Genomic DNA, 16,956 nt, shown 5'->3' with positions numbered 1-16,956 from the left:
AATAGTATGTCCTAATGTTGATCGTCTGATTTTTTCCCTTGACACTGATCACATTCAACATTTTGTCCTTAAACGTCCATTTATTTATCCTCCATACAGGTTGCCCAACTTCTTTTTTTATTGTTCAGAATTGAGGCATTTGTATTTCATGGAATTTGAAATACAACTTCCATGTCTCTTTTAGAGATTTAATAAGGTGATTAGGATAAAATTGAAATATGTCACATTATCTACTAATATAGTTGAAAGTTTGATCTCTAAAAACCCGGTTCTTTAGAATTTGGTGCTAAAAGACATAGACAATATGTACCTCATGAGTATTAATACTCCTAATCTAAGGTCATTTGTCTTTCGTGGCGATATACAATTGATATATCTTGAAAAAGTTCCTATTCTTTCCAATGTTCTGTATGCGCCTAGAGAATTGGTTCTAGAGGATGAAGATGATTTTGTCAGTATTTTTTTGTCTATTCCTGCTCTTGAGTGTTTCAATTGGGATCTTTTTGAGGTAATGTTCCTTCATTTAACTTAATGGTAATGCATTTTCATGTGTACTTTTATTTTGACTTTGAGTCATTCTAATTTTGTAATTTTATTTGTAGTTCGATAATGGATCAACTAAAGTTATAGCAACAAGGCTTCCATGAGCTCTTAACTCTATGAAATACTTTTTCATATCTTGTACTACTCTTGGAGAGTTCTTTTAGCTTTCGTTTGTTTTTTGCATTAAACGAAGTTCCCCAAATTTGGAAGAAATTTAAATTAAGGTCGTCTAATGTTTATTTTTCTGTCTATGTTTTCCATGTTTTTATATTTTTGTGTGTTGAGTTAATGTTTTTTTCTTGATTTTTCTTGAGGGAGTATCATTAATGATGGATATTATTTTCGAAGATGTGCCCCAGGAGGTTTTTGATGAGATTCCTTCAAGCTTTTTGGATATCACATTTAATCATCTGAGGACAGTTAAGTTTGATGATGTACTATTAGAAGAGGGTGAAATGCAGTTTCTCAAGGTTTTATTGGCAAAGTCTCCAGCACCAGTGAAAATGGTAATCAAGCCTCGTCAAATGGAAATTTACGAATCTCTCAATGTATTCATGAAGGTAACAAAGTCTCAACGGGCATCATCTAAAGCAGAAGTTGTGTATCTTTTTTATTAGTATCATTATTGTAATCCTTCTTAATCTTTGGCTAGAATGTTTTGAATGTGCAAACAGAAACAAGATGTTTTGTTGATGAGTAGTAAGGCTGTGTTTTGCATTTGCTTTAATGTACTATAAAGATTTTATCTGCTTGGAAACATAGAATTGTAAATGTGTTGAATACTATGTTTAGGAACAGAGATGGTTTTTACATTTCATGGATGCTCTTTAATGATATATGATTTGAGTCTTTGGTTGTTTATTGAAAAGTTCATTTATTTGTTGAATTCTCTCAGGGAAACTTAGTTTTTGGTTAGTAAGAACTTCTTTCCTGCTAAGGGAATAGTGAATTTAGATCATGAATTTTTATTTAGGACATACTTTTACACTAGTATAGTCTAGGATAACTTTCAATGTTATTCATATATGAAACTAGAGGAAACAATCAAGAATAGGAATAGATCCAAAGGTAAGGGATGTCAAGTCCTCTAGTGATTCCCAGACCTTTTGATCAAATTTAACCTGTGTAATTTTTGGGCAAGTATATTGCCAGTCCTTAGAAAGTGTACTAGTTCTTATAAATCTTGAAAAGACAACCTATTTAAAATGTCATCAATTAAATGAATGGCAAGATTGCTAAGTCGATCAAGAGAAGGTAAACATAGTCTTTGTTCATCTGGAGGCATGATAATTTGTAGAAATTAAAAAAGAATACGATTTGCATGGAGAGAGTATATGCTACACGAACAACAAAAAAACATGTCACAATTTTAACAATAAAAGAAAAGGTGTATAATTCGTAGATGACACTTGCATTGATTTCCTTAATTGTCACGACCCAAAGTGGGCCGCGAGTGGCACCTACACTTATCCTTTTATGTGAGCGAACCAACCAATCTAAACCCAAACATTTCAACCCTAAATAACATAATATAATGCGGAAGACTTAACTCATTATTGAAAATCGATTAAATAACTTCTAAAAAAACTCAAACACTTATTATTATCCCCAAAATCTCGAAGTCATCATCACAAGAACATCTATCCTCAAATTACTAATTCTAAGAGTATCTAGAAATCTAGAATAAATAAAAAGATAATCCATGCCGGAACTTCAAGGCATCAAGACATGAAGAAGAAGATCTAGTCCAAGCTAGAAGCGTTAGCTCACCCTGAAATCTGGTGTAATGAAGACTGGCTAGAGTTGTGGTTGAGTTGAAGACGACGGTACGTTCGCTGTACTCCACAAATAACAAAGAAAGAAACATACAAGTAGGGGTCAGTACAAACATAAGTACTGAGTAGATATCATCGGCCAACTCAAAATAAAAAACAATATATATCAGATAATATCATAAAATCAACTACAATACTCAACATGCGACATTTACAATTACCATAACCCTTGGTCACAACACCAAGCACATCAACAAGGACTCACGCCGCCCCATCATACTCATTTGGGAATTAGGTTCATTAAACCTGAGTACATTAGCATAATTCAAGATTCACTCTCTTTACTATCCTTGTGTCGGAACGTGACACTCCGATCCTCATATACTATCCTGGCTTGAAAATCCCGTTCATCAAACTCATGAAAGCACCAGGGGCATTAGTAAGCCCAAAAGACATTACTAAGAACTCATAATGTCCATACCTTTTCCAAAAAGTAGTCTTTGGTACATCCGTTGCCCGTATTTTCAATTGATGATAACCAGATCTCAAATCGGTTTTTGAGAAGGTACAAGCACCTTGTAACTGATCGAACAAATCATCAATGCGAGGAAAAGGATACTTGTTCTTAACAATTACTTTATTTTGTTGCGTGTAGTCTATGCACATCCGAAAACTTCCATCCTACTTCTTCACAAACAAAACGGGAGCACCCCAAGGGTATGCACTTGGTCTAATAAAGCCTTTGCTTAACAACTCTTGAAGTTGGGCCTTTAACTCTCTTAACTAAGCGGGAGCCATCCTATAAGGGGTTATGGAAATGGGGCGAGTACCCGGCTCCAGATCAATACAAAAGTCGATATCCCTATCCGGTGGCATACCAGGAAGGTCTGCGGGATACACATCCAGAAACTCACTGACCATTGAAACCGACTCAATTGAAGGTACTTGGGTAGTATCATCTCTGAGATGTTCCAAGAACGCCAAACAACCCTTACTAACCATTTTCATAGCAGAGAGAAAGGAGATGATGCGAACCGGATTGGAAGTGTAGTCACCCTCCCATACTAACGGAACTGTCCCTGGCTTGGCTAATGTCACAGTTTTAGCATTACAATCTAAGATTGCAAAGTTTGGAGAAAGCCAAGTCATACCCATAATTACATCGAAATCAACCATTTCTAAGATAACCAGGTCTACATGAGTATTGCTCCCCACAAACGTTACAAGACAAGACCTATACACCTTTTCAACTATCACAGACTCACCCACCGGAGTAGAAACACGAATAGACATGTCAAGCAATTCACAATGTAAATTAAGACGAGTAGAAAATGAAGAAGATACATATGAAAATGTGGATCCAGGATCAAATAATACGGAAGCCATTCAATCACAAACCAAAAGATTACCTGTGATAACAGCATCAGATGTCTCCGCTTCTGACCGTCCGGGGAAAGCGTAACAATGGGCCCTATCGTCTGTCTGCCCGTTGCCCCTACCTTGTTGTGCTGTAGTGGCACCAGTTTTCCCTCCACCCCTGTTGATTTGGTGAACACCATTACCTCGGCAACCACGTTCTCCAGAATAGCGGCCTCTTCCATGACCACCTCTACCTCTGACTATTGGGGGTCTATAACTCTGTTTTGGACAATATCTCTTAATATGTCCAATCTCCCCACATCCATAACACTCTCTGGGTTCAAGCATAGGTCTCTGTGAGAACGACGGAGTCTGGGGATAACCTCTAAACTAAGAGAAATGTTGACCTGTCTGGGTTGGACCCCTAGCTACAGCCTGCAGTGAAGACTGAATAGGTCGGGCTGTATAACCTCCAGCACTCTGTCCTCTGGAGTAAGAACCACTAAACTCACCTCCCTTACGAAACTTCTTAGTAGTTGATGCTATGGAGAAATAATCTGGCTTCACTCCCTCCACCTCTATCACAAAGTCTACTACTTCCTGAAAGGATTTTGCTGTAGCAGCTACCTGTAAGGCTGAGATCCACAAATCTGACCTCAACCCCTTCACAAAACGGCGAATCCGCTCTTTTGGACTGAAGCAAAGCTGAGTGGCATATCTGGAGAGTGCACGAAACTTAGCCTCGTAAGTAGTAACCGACATCCTGCCTTGCTCTAGGCTCAGAAACTCATCTCTCCTCCTATCCCTCAAAGTACGGGGTATATACTTCTCCATATATAAATAAGAGAATGATGCCCAAGTCATAGGTGGTGCCTCTATAGGTTGACACTCCACATGTGACCGCCACCACATTTTGGCGTTCCCTTGAAATTGATAGGTCACAAACTCGACGCCAGATCATTTTACTATACCCATCTTGTGTAGTAACTCATGACAGTCAACCAGAAAATCGTAGGCATCCTCAGTTTCAGCACCCTTGAAGGCCACTGAAAATTTCATGCTGATCACTTTTCATTATAGGCCTTGTAGTCAAACGAGGAAACATGCCTATTTCCAATGAGGCATCCATGCGGGGAGCCCCAGCAGTTGCATGTTGTACTCCCGGAACCTGAGGTGCTGGTGCAGAAAACACTGGAGGTGTTTGGCCCTGATCAGTTAATCCACTAAGATAGGCAAGAACCTGATTGATCATCTCTGGGGTAGGTTGGGGTGGTAATTCCTCATTCTGCACTTGCTTATTCTCCCCTTCCTCCCCCTCTCTTACTACTTCCTCAGTCGGTGGAGGAGTCACCGCCCTAGTACTAGACGGGCCAGGTGTTTGTCCTCTCCATCTTGAGGACGTCCTCCCGCGACCTCTACCACAGCCTCTTGCCATTTCCCCTCTTCGAGCTACAACCCAGTGGCTGGCTCAGACGCATCTTGTCTTGCCGGTATTGGTGTTGGCGCGGTTGTTGCTCTAGTTCTAACCATCTGCGAAATAGAGTGAAGATGGCTAGATACCAATTTGTATCACCTAGATAACAATTGGATCCATGTAATAGCACGAAAGAACAAAATAATGGAATTTTCCTAAAGTCTTATAGCCTCTCAAAGAAAAGTAAAGGCGTCCCCCTACCGTTCCTCAAGACTCTACTAGACTCGTTCTTCTGTGATGAGACCAACAAACCTAATGCTCTGATACCAAGTTTGTCACGACCTAAAGCGGGCTGCTAGTGGCACCCACACTTATCCTACTATGTGAGCGAACCAACCAATCTAAACCCCAACATTTCAACCCTAAATAACATAATATAATGCGGAAGACTTAACTCATTAATGAAAATCGATTAAATAACTTCTAAAAAAACTCAAACACTTATTATTATCCCCAAAATGTGGAAGTCATCATCACAAGAACATCTATCCTCAAATTACTAATTCTAAGAGTATCTAGAAAGCTAGAATAAATAAAAAGCTTGTCCTTGCCGGAACTTCAAGGCATCAAGAAATGAAGAAGAAGATCCATTCAAAGCTAGAAGCGTTATCTCATCCTTAAATCCGGTGTAATAAAGACTGGCTAGAGTTGCGGTTGAGTTGAAGACGACGGTACGTTCACTGTACTCCACAAATAAAAAAGAAAGAAACATACAAGTAGGGGTCAGTAGAAACACAAGTACTGAGTAGATATCATCGGCCAACTCAAAATAGAAAACAGTATATATCAAATAATATCATAAAATCAACTACAATACTCAACATGTGGCATTTACAATTACCATAACCCTTGGTCAAAACACCAAGCACATCAATGAGGACTCACGCCTCCCCATCATACTCATTTGGGAATTAGGTTCATTAAACCTGAGTATATTAGCATAATTCAAGATTCACTCTCTTTACTATCCTGGTGTCGGAACGTGACACTCCGATCCTCATATACTATCCTGGTACTGAAACGTGGAACCCGATCTATATACTATCCTGGTGTCGGAATGTGACACTCTGATCCTTATCATAATATCCTGGTGCCGGAACGTGACACCTGATACTCATCATACTATCCTGGTATCGGAACGTGGCACCCGATCTATATACTATCCTGGTGTCGGAACGTGACACTTCGACCCTCATCATACTATCCTGGTACCGGAACGTGGCACCCGATCCATATACTCTCCTGGTGTCGGAACGTGGCACCTGATGCCCCAATCTCACTACTTTCATTCATCAAGCTTTCTTTTATACCAAGGCATCATCATTAACAAAGTAGATTAGGGTTTTCAAGATTAAGGATTTAATAGCTTCATCATGCTTATTTTATCACAATTATATAATCACATTCATGCAAGCATACAATTAAGCATATAGAAGGGTTTACAACACTACCCAATACATTTTATTCGCTATTAAGAGTTTACTACGAGTAGCATAAAAACCATAACCTACCTCCCCCGAAGAATTGAAGTCAAGAAATCTACCTTTCCAATGCTTTGTTTTCTGCTTCGTTTCTCCCTCTCTCGTTCGTTCGTTCTCCCTCTCTCTGTTATCTCTCTTTTCCTTATTCAAACCATTTTCTTTTACCCTAATTACCATATAATTAAGTATAAAATATGCTAAAAGTAACCCACTAATTAATTCAAGGTTATCTCATTTTACCCCAAGTAATTGAATTATTAACATTCAACCACTAACTTTATAATTATAAGCAGAAATAGTCCAAAACGCCCCCTAAAATATTTAACAGAAATCTGACCCAGTCAGGGTCACACAGCCTGTGATTGTCCGTCACAACTGTGACGGTCCGTCCTGCACGTCCGTTACAAGGTTCAGAGAGTTAAATCAGCGGAATAATTTGTCACGGTCCGTCGAGCCCTCAACAGTCCGTCCTGCCATTTCGTCATGAAGTTCAGAGAGCCGATCTCAGTACCCAAATTTCTAAATTCTAAGTGTTTTGGAACGAGACACCCTCGACAATCCGTCGTGTCCATGACGGTCCGTCGTGGGATCCGTCGACCCGGACAGTGATTTTCAGAAATTAACTCTGCTGCTCCAAACGACTAAACAGGTCGTTACATTAATTTCTAACTTTTGATGTAAAATTGTTTGGATTAGGTTAAACTAAACACAAATAAAGTATTTTTGTATATAATTTTAAGATAACCTACAAGTTCAAATTAGTGATGCGATACTTATTGTACTACAAATTTATAATAGTGAGTGTTTACATCAAAACAATATATGAATGGCATGTGTTTATGCAACATTATAAATCAATAGATAATACTTGACACTTCTTTCAACACTAAAGGAGTTGTTTGGTAGTATAGATAAAAATAGTACTTGTATTAATTTTAATACCAATGATTGAGTATAAATTTTACACTGGTACAACAATTACAACTATTTCAGTTAACTTTTTTGGGATATATGACCACAAACATTTATGCTACAAGAAGAATGATTATGTATCCTTAGTGATGGGGATTATTTCGAACTTGTGCCCTATGAGTTTATTGATGAGATTCATGCAAGATTCTCGAATATCACATTAAACAGCTGGGGACAGTTAAGTTTTATGATGTACTATTAGAAGAGAGTGAAATGCAACTTACTTTTAGGAATTTCTTGCTTATTAAAGAATAACTCCAAGTTATACCGAGAAGAATGATGGACATACTCATTCCTTATCTATGAAGACGTAACTCGAAGAATCATCACCCAATTTGGGATTCTTGATTAATGTTTATTTCAAAGTTATGTTCTGTGTTAAATTTCCTTGGGTGAGCTTGACGCATTGAGTGGAAACTTACTTTTTGTCTTACTAGTTGAAATTTCTTGTCTGCTAAGGAATTAGTCCAAGTTAGACCGAGAATTATATATGTTAGACATGATGCTTCCTCATTTGAGAAGAAGAAACTCGAGAAGAATCACCCAATTTGGGATTCGTGAGTTGATGTTTATCTCGAAGTTATGTGGTGTGTTGAATTCTCTTGGCGAGCTTAAAGTATTGAATGGAAACTTACTTTTTGTACAGTTAGTAGGAATTTTTGTTTGCTTAAGGGATTAGTCTTAGTTAAACGGACATGTATATATTTTTGACATTATCCTTCCTCATTTGTGAAGAAGAAACTTGAAGATTATGTCAAACATATATATACTTGTCGGTCTAACTTAGACAAATCCCTTAGAAAACAAGAAATTCCTACTAACCATACAAAAAGTAAGTTTCCATTCATTACTTCAAGCTCGCCTAGGAGAATTTAACACACAACATAACTTTGAAATATACATAAACTCAAGAATCCCAAATTGGATGATGCATCTTTTTAAGAAAGGAACATGTCCAACATACTTCTCGTTCTTACTTGGACTAATCTCTTAACAAGCAAGAAATCTCTACTAACCAGACAAAAATTATGTTTCCACTCAATGTTTCATCCTCTCCTAACGAAATTAAACACACAACATAACTTTGTAATAAATATCAACTAACGAATCCCAAATTGGGTGATGCTTCTCGAGATTCTTCTTCATAGGTGAGAAAGGATCATGTCCAATATATATATATATTGGTATAACTTAGACTAGTTCCTTAGCCTGAAAAAAAGATAAGTATCCAAAGTTCTAGAAAGGATAGCATCTAGACAACAGTTTACTCCTAACTTTGTTTGTGGTGTTTCATAGTTGATTTTCGATAGCCCCTTGACATAAAACCTACATCTAAAAACAAAAAATAAATAAATAAAAGAAAATAGGGTTCTTTCTACGTTCAAAAATCCCAAGAAAACTAACATCGACCACAAAAAAAAAGTACAAAGTGGAAGATAGGGCTTCTATTTCACAAAATTAACAACACACAAATGAGAAAGATTTGATTTTTAAACAAAAAAAAAAGAAAATTTTAATCTTATCAACAACTAAAATTACTACAATAAACATCCAAAAAAACGTTAGAAAAGTATCAAATACCATATTGCGCACACGTTATCCTTGAACTGCTGAACACAAATTTGTATGATTTAGAAGTCTTCAATTTCATCACAGTGGAGTGAAAGAGGGAACTAAAGAAGGAAAGGGGGAGATAGGTTTTCTTCTTAAATTAAATTTTACAGAAATGCAATATGGAGTGGGGTGTGTGGGGTGGGTGGTGGGGGCAATTAATTATGTTGATTCCTTAGTTGTATTGTCTTGTCCGTATCAATTTACGTGATACAATTTAATTCGACAACAAAAATTTAAATAATAACTAAAAAATTGGAATGTGACAAATAATAGAAATATTATAGATTAATGTGATTATAAATTTACTAAATATGTAGAGATAAATTATGTATATTTTGTTTGAATTTATTTATTTATTTTCTCGTTATACAAATGATAAATAAAAATGATAAATTTCATTAATTTGCACTTAAAGAATTTTCTTCTGAAGGTTTACAAACTTGATTAACTTACAAATTAAAAAATTAATTATATTAACAATAAATGGGATCCAAATGATTGAAATAATTATCTATAATAAAGTGGACATTTAATATAGGACTATGAAAAGACTTTCTTTTGAAAATAACTTAAAAAAAGAAACAAATATCACATAAATTAATGGGAAAAGAGATTAAAATTGATGTGATATGTCTAATTCAGTCCACTTAATATTTTTTGCATGTGACGTTTAACACCTCAAAATAGTTAAAGTTCATTTTATAGGTCAGTAACAAATTCAATTTTTGGATTTTGTGATCTTTTTTAACAAAAAAATCGTCATTTTACTATAAAAGAGATATAGAAAATACGAAGATATATCATTTGTTCAGTATTATTGATACAAAATTCATGCTTTTTAGCAACTTTTATGAAAGGGAGAATATAGAAGGGGCGAAGCTATATTCATTTGAATGTTCTTGACAAAATTTTTATATGATATGTATAAGAATGTTTTTTGTTTGTTTTTATATAAATTTTAAATTTCTCAACATAAATGGTTTTGTACGTTGTAAGGCATTTATATTCACTAATTTGATTACCATTTTTTTAGACGACCATGAAAAATAAGTATGGCAGTAAGGCGAACTGGATGGGGGGCAGGATAGGTTTAAGGGTATGTGAGGCGGGGCGGGCTTAAGGTTATGTGGGGCGGCTCTGATGTGGGGTGGGTTGAAGTGGATTTCTTTTTAATTATTGTGGGTGAAGGTGGGCTGCGGGTATATTTTTAATATCAAACATAACTAAGAAAAAAGAAAATATTTATGAAAATTATGCAGGGCGAGTTCATGCGGGACATGTCTATGTGGGGTAGGGTGGAGCAGGGCGGGTTGAAAATGAAATTTTTTGCTCTGCGGGGCAGGGTGGATTAAAACATTTGTGGGTTAAGCTCAAACTGCACCGCCCCCGCCCTACACTGCCCCATTGTCATCCCTAGTGAAAAAGTAGGAGGTTGTGTAGTATAATTCTTTACATATATCCATAAAACAATTTTATCGTAATGTTATTATGTACTAAAATATTTTAAAAGAACAAATAAATTAATTAAACTGGGTGAAAATTGAGTGAAGTTCGGTCTTGACTCCTTATCTGCTCCTTTTTGGCTCAATTCATATTGAACCAATTAATTCAGTTTGAATTGGATCTTTAACCATTTGTTATCTTGACACAATATGATTGACTAAAATTGATCTAATTCGCTCAATTACCATCTATAACAATGCTTGAGATTAAATAGAAGAAAATCAATTAAACAAATACACTTATACATGAAAAACTAATAAAAAACTATCAAATAGTTATCCTCTTTTGGATAAGTCGCGTTTTATATGAGCAAATGAAGCTTAGCCTAGAAATGCCTAATATTAAAACTAAATAGTATATAGTTGTGTAAATTTACTATATTCTATGAAATAAAAAAATTAGCTATAAATAGTAATTGTTTTAAACATTCACTAGTAATATTACTAATATGATAGTTGCATATCATAAATTAGTTGTACCAAATAATTTTTATTTTTTTTAATAATTAGATAGATTACATCATTTCATTAAATTATATGTTGGGCAACAAAAATAATAACATTTTCAGTAGAATCCTTTAAATTGGTGATTTTCTATTCATTAGAGTTAAAACCTCCACTCAATTCAATCATGAAAGTTACAGTAATGTAAGATACGGCAAACGGAGATCTGTTTCGTTTGCTTCCTCAGATACGCTAGTTCAAATTCTTGGTATGTAAATATATTAATTTCTTTATTAGCATAAATGTTTATGTTTTTAAGTGTCGTATCAGAGCCTGAAACTTGCACTAATGATTTTCACTACGTGAAGTAACTTTATCTGGTTGGGAGAGGCGGACCCACAATCATATGTGTGGGTGAATATACATGTATATCTATCTCTGACAAAAAACACATATAATTTACAACGCACTTTTAATGAGTGTAGAGCTATCATTGTGCTAAAGGAATCACCCACAAAACTAGGGTCTGAATCTAGCTAAAGCCCTTATACTTTTTATGTTTATTGTGATATTGGGGGCGGGGGGTTATATTTAAACTTCACTTTGTAAACTAAAAGTAGTCAATAGTCGACTTACTTGCAAGTTGCTAGGAAGATAAACAATAACAGAAAGTTGCAGTAAATAATTGACACAGAAGGTTTTATCCTTGTTTGGATCACCAACGCGGTGTCTAGTCAGGTCCCCTTGGGATATAAGGGTTTTCCTTAAGAAATTTGAAGAGACCTTCGTGTTACAAAAATTTGAAACTTTATCATGTCTTATATGCAAATCAGATTTCTTCCTTGACAGTGCCTCAACTTGTATACCTACACTCATATTCTTTCTTTTCTCTTTTCTATTCAATTGTATACTCACGTGTTTACGAAGCTTTATGAAAGAGAAAAGAAAACTATTGGCTAAGCTCAAGTAAAGTTCCATAGTTTACAGTAGAAATCTAGGTCGTTTTATGTAGATGATGATATGTGCTCTTGTAAGGAAAACCCCAAGGGATTTATCTCAATAAAGGATCAATTCAGGGAGCCCTTAATTGAGGCGACTTAGTTGATCTGTATCCATGAAGTAAATCGCTTCTTCTGCTTTCATTTTGCTGGTTTGATATTTTTCTTGTATGATCAACATACTTTTTATCTAGTGGCTTGATTTATCTCTCTTTCATTTCTTGATGATTTGGTTGTGATCTCTGCAAAGTGTGCAAGTATTCTACATTATTAAGACTTTCATTTATATATTGATCAACCATATATTCGTTTCATTTTTTGTCCCTTAGAATTGAGGCTTGCCTTTTCAATGCTACTTTACAACTTCAATCAAATATTTTCCTTCTTGAAGTAGTTTGCGCTAATGATTTCCTTTTTGAATTTGTGAACTAGGAAAATTGAGATCAACGCGTTAAGTGTCTATTTTCAAGATCAACTAACTCTAAGGAGTTAGCAATCTTCCCGTTTTTCTAAGGATAAGATTGATCACAATTTTAGTTGTAATCTTGACAAATAATTTTAAAGAAAAAGTTAGTTGTACTTCCATGAGGTTTCATGTCTTAGTTCATTGATGTATGCAGCTCTCTCTGTCTTATCTCCCCCATCTCACGGAGCAATAAGAAAGATATATTTGTTTTGTTCACCTTTTAATTGTTTAAAAGAATTGCGAAAAGCATACTATATTAAAACAAAGACAGCAGATACCAGAGTAGTGTAAGAGTCAGAGAGACAAAAAACCAGTAGTCCAAGAGATAGAGAGGTACATGCCCCTATTGAAAGTTAGTGGAAAAAGTAATGGTTCAGCCAATAAAGTTAATGACCAACCCAAAAGTACTCGAGGGAGTTATTCACTTACTCACAGAAGGTGTTGTAGGAACGTTCCACATTCCACGGATGATTGGAGTATGAGGTCTGAATTGGAAACGCAAGCACATTGTTGGAGGAGATGAATCCACTCTTCAGTGAGTGAACTTGTGGGATCAAGAGATTTACCATTGAGATACCATTCTGCTTAATCATTTCATGGAAATGCACAACATACCGATATCAATGTTAGAGTCTTTCTGCAAATGAAATACCATTCCACAACATCATTAAAGGTCTCCAAGTTTCGTTCTATAGCTAAATGTTGTCTATTTTTGACCTCCTAATTGTCCAACAATGAAAGAGTGGAGAAATCCACCGAGATCTTTTAGGGATTAGGAGAATCCGCCCGAGCTTTGACTGAGTCCTTTTTTACTCACTTTTCACCAACGTGCACATACCCAATACTAGAAAAAGTATGAGAATAATAAGTTGCATTTATAAGATAAGGGGTAAACATAGAAGGATCCACAATACTGTTAACAATAATCCTTGAGATAAGCAAGACATAGGACAGATTTGCTGAGACATTCAAGTGTTCAACGCTTTACCACATTTACGCCTTGAACCATTATGCCCAGTTGATGCAGTTTTTTTTAAGCAGGATGTAGAGAACAAATACATCACAAGTAGAGATATTACTCAAGGAGCCCTTCTTAGGAATAAATGTTGTGGCAAGGATATGTGCGAGAATTTGATACTCAAAACATAGATATAAGGTCCAAAAGTCAGAAATTTTAGTGTCGGGTTCAACCACGACTCACTTTTCACCATTCAGAGAAATTTCAAAGTCATCAGTCCATGTTTCGTTCATGTATGGAATTACCCCAGAAACTTATTACCAAACACATCTTCGTATAACTTCTCATTGATGATAAAGCGTTTACTGAGCACCAACGATTTTAACTCACTACTCTTAGGTGAAATACAGAGATTTGCATAGAACAGGCGAACCTCTTCATCAAAAAGCTTAAGACCACAAAAAGTAAAAAAAGAGAGACAGTTTCTTAGATTTGAGATAGGATCTTACCGGACATTGCTACTCCCATTATCTTTCCTTCTCTTTTCGTTTTAAAAAATGTTAACTCTTTGTGTTCAAAGCTTTATGAAAGATGAAAGAATAGTTCAAGTGAAGTTGTTATTGTGATGACAAGATGAAACAAAAAATCTAACATTAAAGAACACCAAGTTTAATGTGAAAAAACCCTTCAAACCGAAGGTAACAAAAATAGGATCGACAAGATCTGAATTAATTCACTATACCAATAAGAGGGTTACAAATATTCTTCTATTGGATACACAACAAGTGCGAAAAAATAACAAACAATAGCTACACCAACAAAAGATAGATAGAAAGAAACACCACCCAAACCCAGCCTCTGTTCGGGACCTAAAACAGGATCTTGATGACCTCCAAATCAAAATCAACAAAAAAGATGTCAGGAACACTCAGTCCAAATTGCAGTATGATCCAACGGTTAGTAAATCAGAAAACATGATTTGAATGTATCTCATCATCGAATAAAATTGCAGCAAAAGAACCCTTTTCCTTCTCTCTTTTCTCTTGTTGAAAGCCCTCTAAGAAAACTCTCTTATGTTTTAATGTCATTCAAAGACAATATCAATGAGCATTTGAATTATTCTCTCAATACCATCCTCTATTTATAGAGTTTTGCTTTTCCTTACAAATCCAAAACCAACAAAAATAGAATTACAAGTCCAATCCTTTTCCTAATAGAATTGGAAACCAAATAAAGAGAATAATTCCATTCCTTTTTCAAGTAGGATTAGGCCATGGGCCTTTGGCTAGTACATGGGCAATAACTCAAAGTGAAGTAACATTTGACAGGCTTCCTACCTGCCACACTTCTTAAAAACTCATGATTGTTTACGATGAGTTCTTTCCACTTATATCTATGAGTATCTAACATGACTTCATAATAACCTTGAGGTTCTCCCATGTTAGTCAATACAATATACTCATAATGAGAATAAAGTGTTGAGCTTCGCTTCTCTCTATAAGATCTTCTACAAGAGGTTTGTGGAGCATCTGAAGTAATCATCTCAACATGTTGGTTGATCATCAACCACAATATCATTAATAGAAACAATTATATATTATATACTCTGATCATTATCTGGATTATTACCTTGGGTTCCCTCATCTGCATAAGATATATTAATTATAGGAATTGGACCAACATCAACTATGCTCTGATCATCATGCGAATCTAGTTGCTCAGTCTTGTCAATATCTTCAATAGTTTGATCTTCAAAGAGCGCAACATCACGACTTCTAATGAGCTTCTTATAAATTGGATTATAAAATTTATATGGAAACTAATCTTGACCATAACAAATGAAGATGCAATGCTTCGTTTTAACATCCAATTTCGACCTCTCATCATTTGGAACATGCACACAAGATTTACACCCGAACACTTTCAAGTGATCATAAGAGACATCCCTATGAAACCAAACTTTGTTTGGAAAATGACCACCCAAAGCAATAAAAGGAGACAAATTGATAACATAATCAATAGTGTTAAGTGCTTCAGCCCAAAATGAATTTGGAAGTTTAGCCTATGAAAGCACACATTTAACTCTCTCAACTAATGTTTTTTTCATCCTATCTGTCAAACCATTTAATCGAGGAGTATTTGGAGGAGTCTTCTGATGATGAATTTGTTGCGATTTGCAGTAGTAATCAAAGCGACCAAAAATCTAACAATAATGAACACCAAGTTTAACGTGAAAAAACCCTTGAAAGCTAAGTTAACCACCACGGGATCGACAAGATCCAAATTGCTTCACTATACGAATAAGAGGGTTAAAAAATATTCTTCTAATGGCTACACAACAAGTTTCAAGAAAAAAAAAATAGCTACACAAACAAAAGATAAATAGAAAGAAACATCACTCAAACTCAGCTTTTGTTATAGGTCTAAAACTAGTTCTTGATGACCTCTTAATCCAATCTCCACCATTTAAATCAACCACTAAGATTTCAGGAACACTCAGTCAAAATTGCAGCACGATCCAACGGTTAGTTAATCGGGAGATATGTTGAATACTGATTAATTTTTTTCGTTCTTCATATTTTTTACTGGTTATTAACTTTCAACACTCTCTAAGCCACCTTTACACCAAAAAAAGTGTATTTATTACATTTCAAAATAGGTCTAGGAGGTATTAGGACATATAAAGAAAATGTGTATTATTAAAATTTTGACCATAGTTCTAGGAGGTATTGATCTTGTGGTCTTAAACATATCATGTGAAAGTTAAATTTAAAAAATGGTCCATAAAAAAGAATCTTAAACAAATTAAAACATTCTTTCTTTTTTTTTTGCTAAGAATCTTAAGATAATTTTATTATTACTAAAAAATTAGGCCCTTCAATTTTGGGGTTTAAGGCATATGCCTCATCTTTAAAGGAATTAAGTCACCCTCGGAAGAAACCCTAATTAAAACAACAATAACAAGAAATATACTCTGATCATGGGTGTGTTTAAATTCATTGTGTAATGGTGGTGGTAGCAAAAAAATTAACTTATTTCAAACTTGTTTCCCTTAAGATTGTAGTTTTTCAAATAATTACACTATTAAGAAAAAGTAAAATATTTGTGAAATTCTAATTATCCTATATTGAGAAAACATAGATTAAAGGCATATGGACTTATGTCTTAGTCTTGAAAAATGAATATCACCTTATTCAACTATCAATGTTATTTTTAATTTATAGGAATCTAATTTATCATTCAAGTCGATGGTTTTAGGTTTGATTATGGGGTTGGATATGAATATTTGAATTAAAAAAATAATACCATTTCTCATGATTTTGGTGTTCATATCAATAGCTTATACATAAATTAAAATTTCAGGATGTAT

The sequence above is a fragment of the Solanum lycopersicum genome, chromosome 4 (assembly GCF_036512215.1).
Source record: "Solanum lycopersicum chromosome 4, SLM_r2.1".
In the NCBI taxonomy this organism is placed as follows: domain Eukaryota; kingdom Viridiplantae; phylum Streptophyta; class Magnoliopsida; order Solanales; family Solanaceae; genus Solanum; species Solanum lycopersicum.
Note: the sequence above shows the minus strand (reverse complement) of the source record.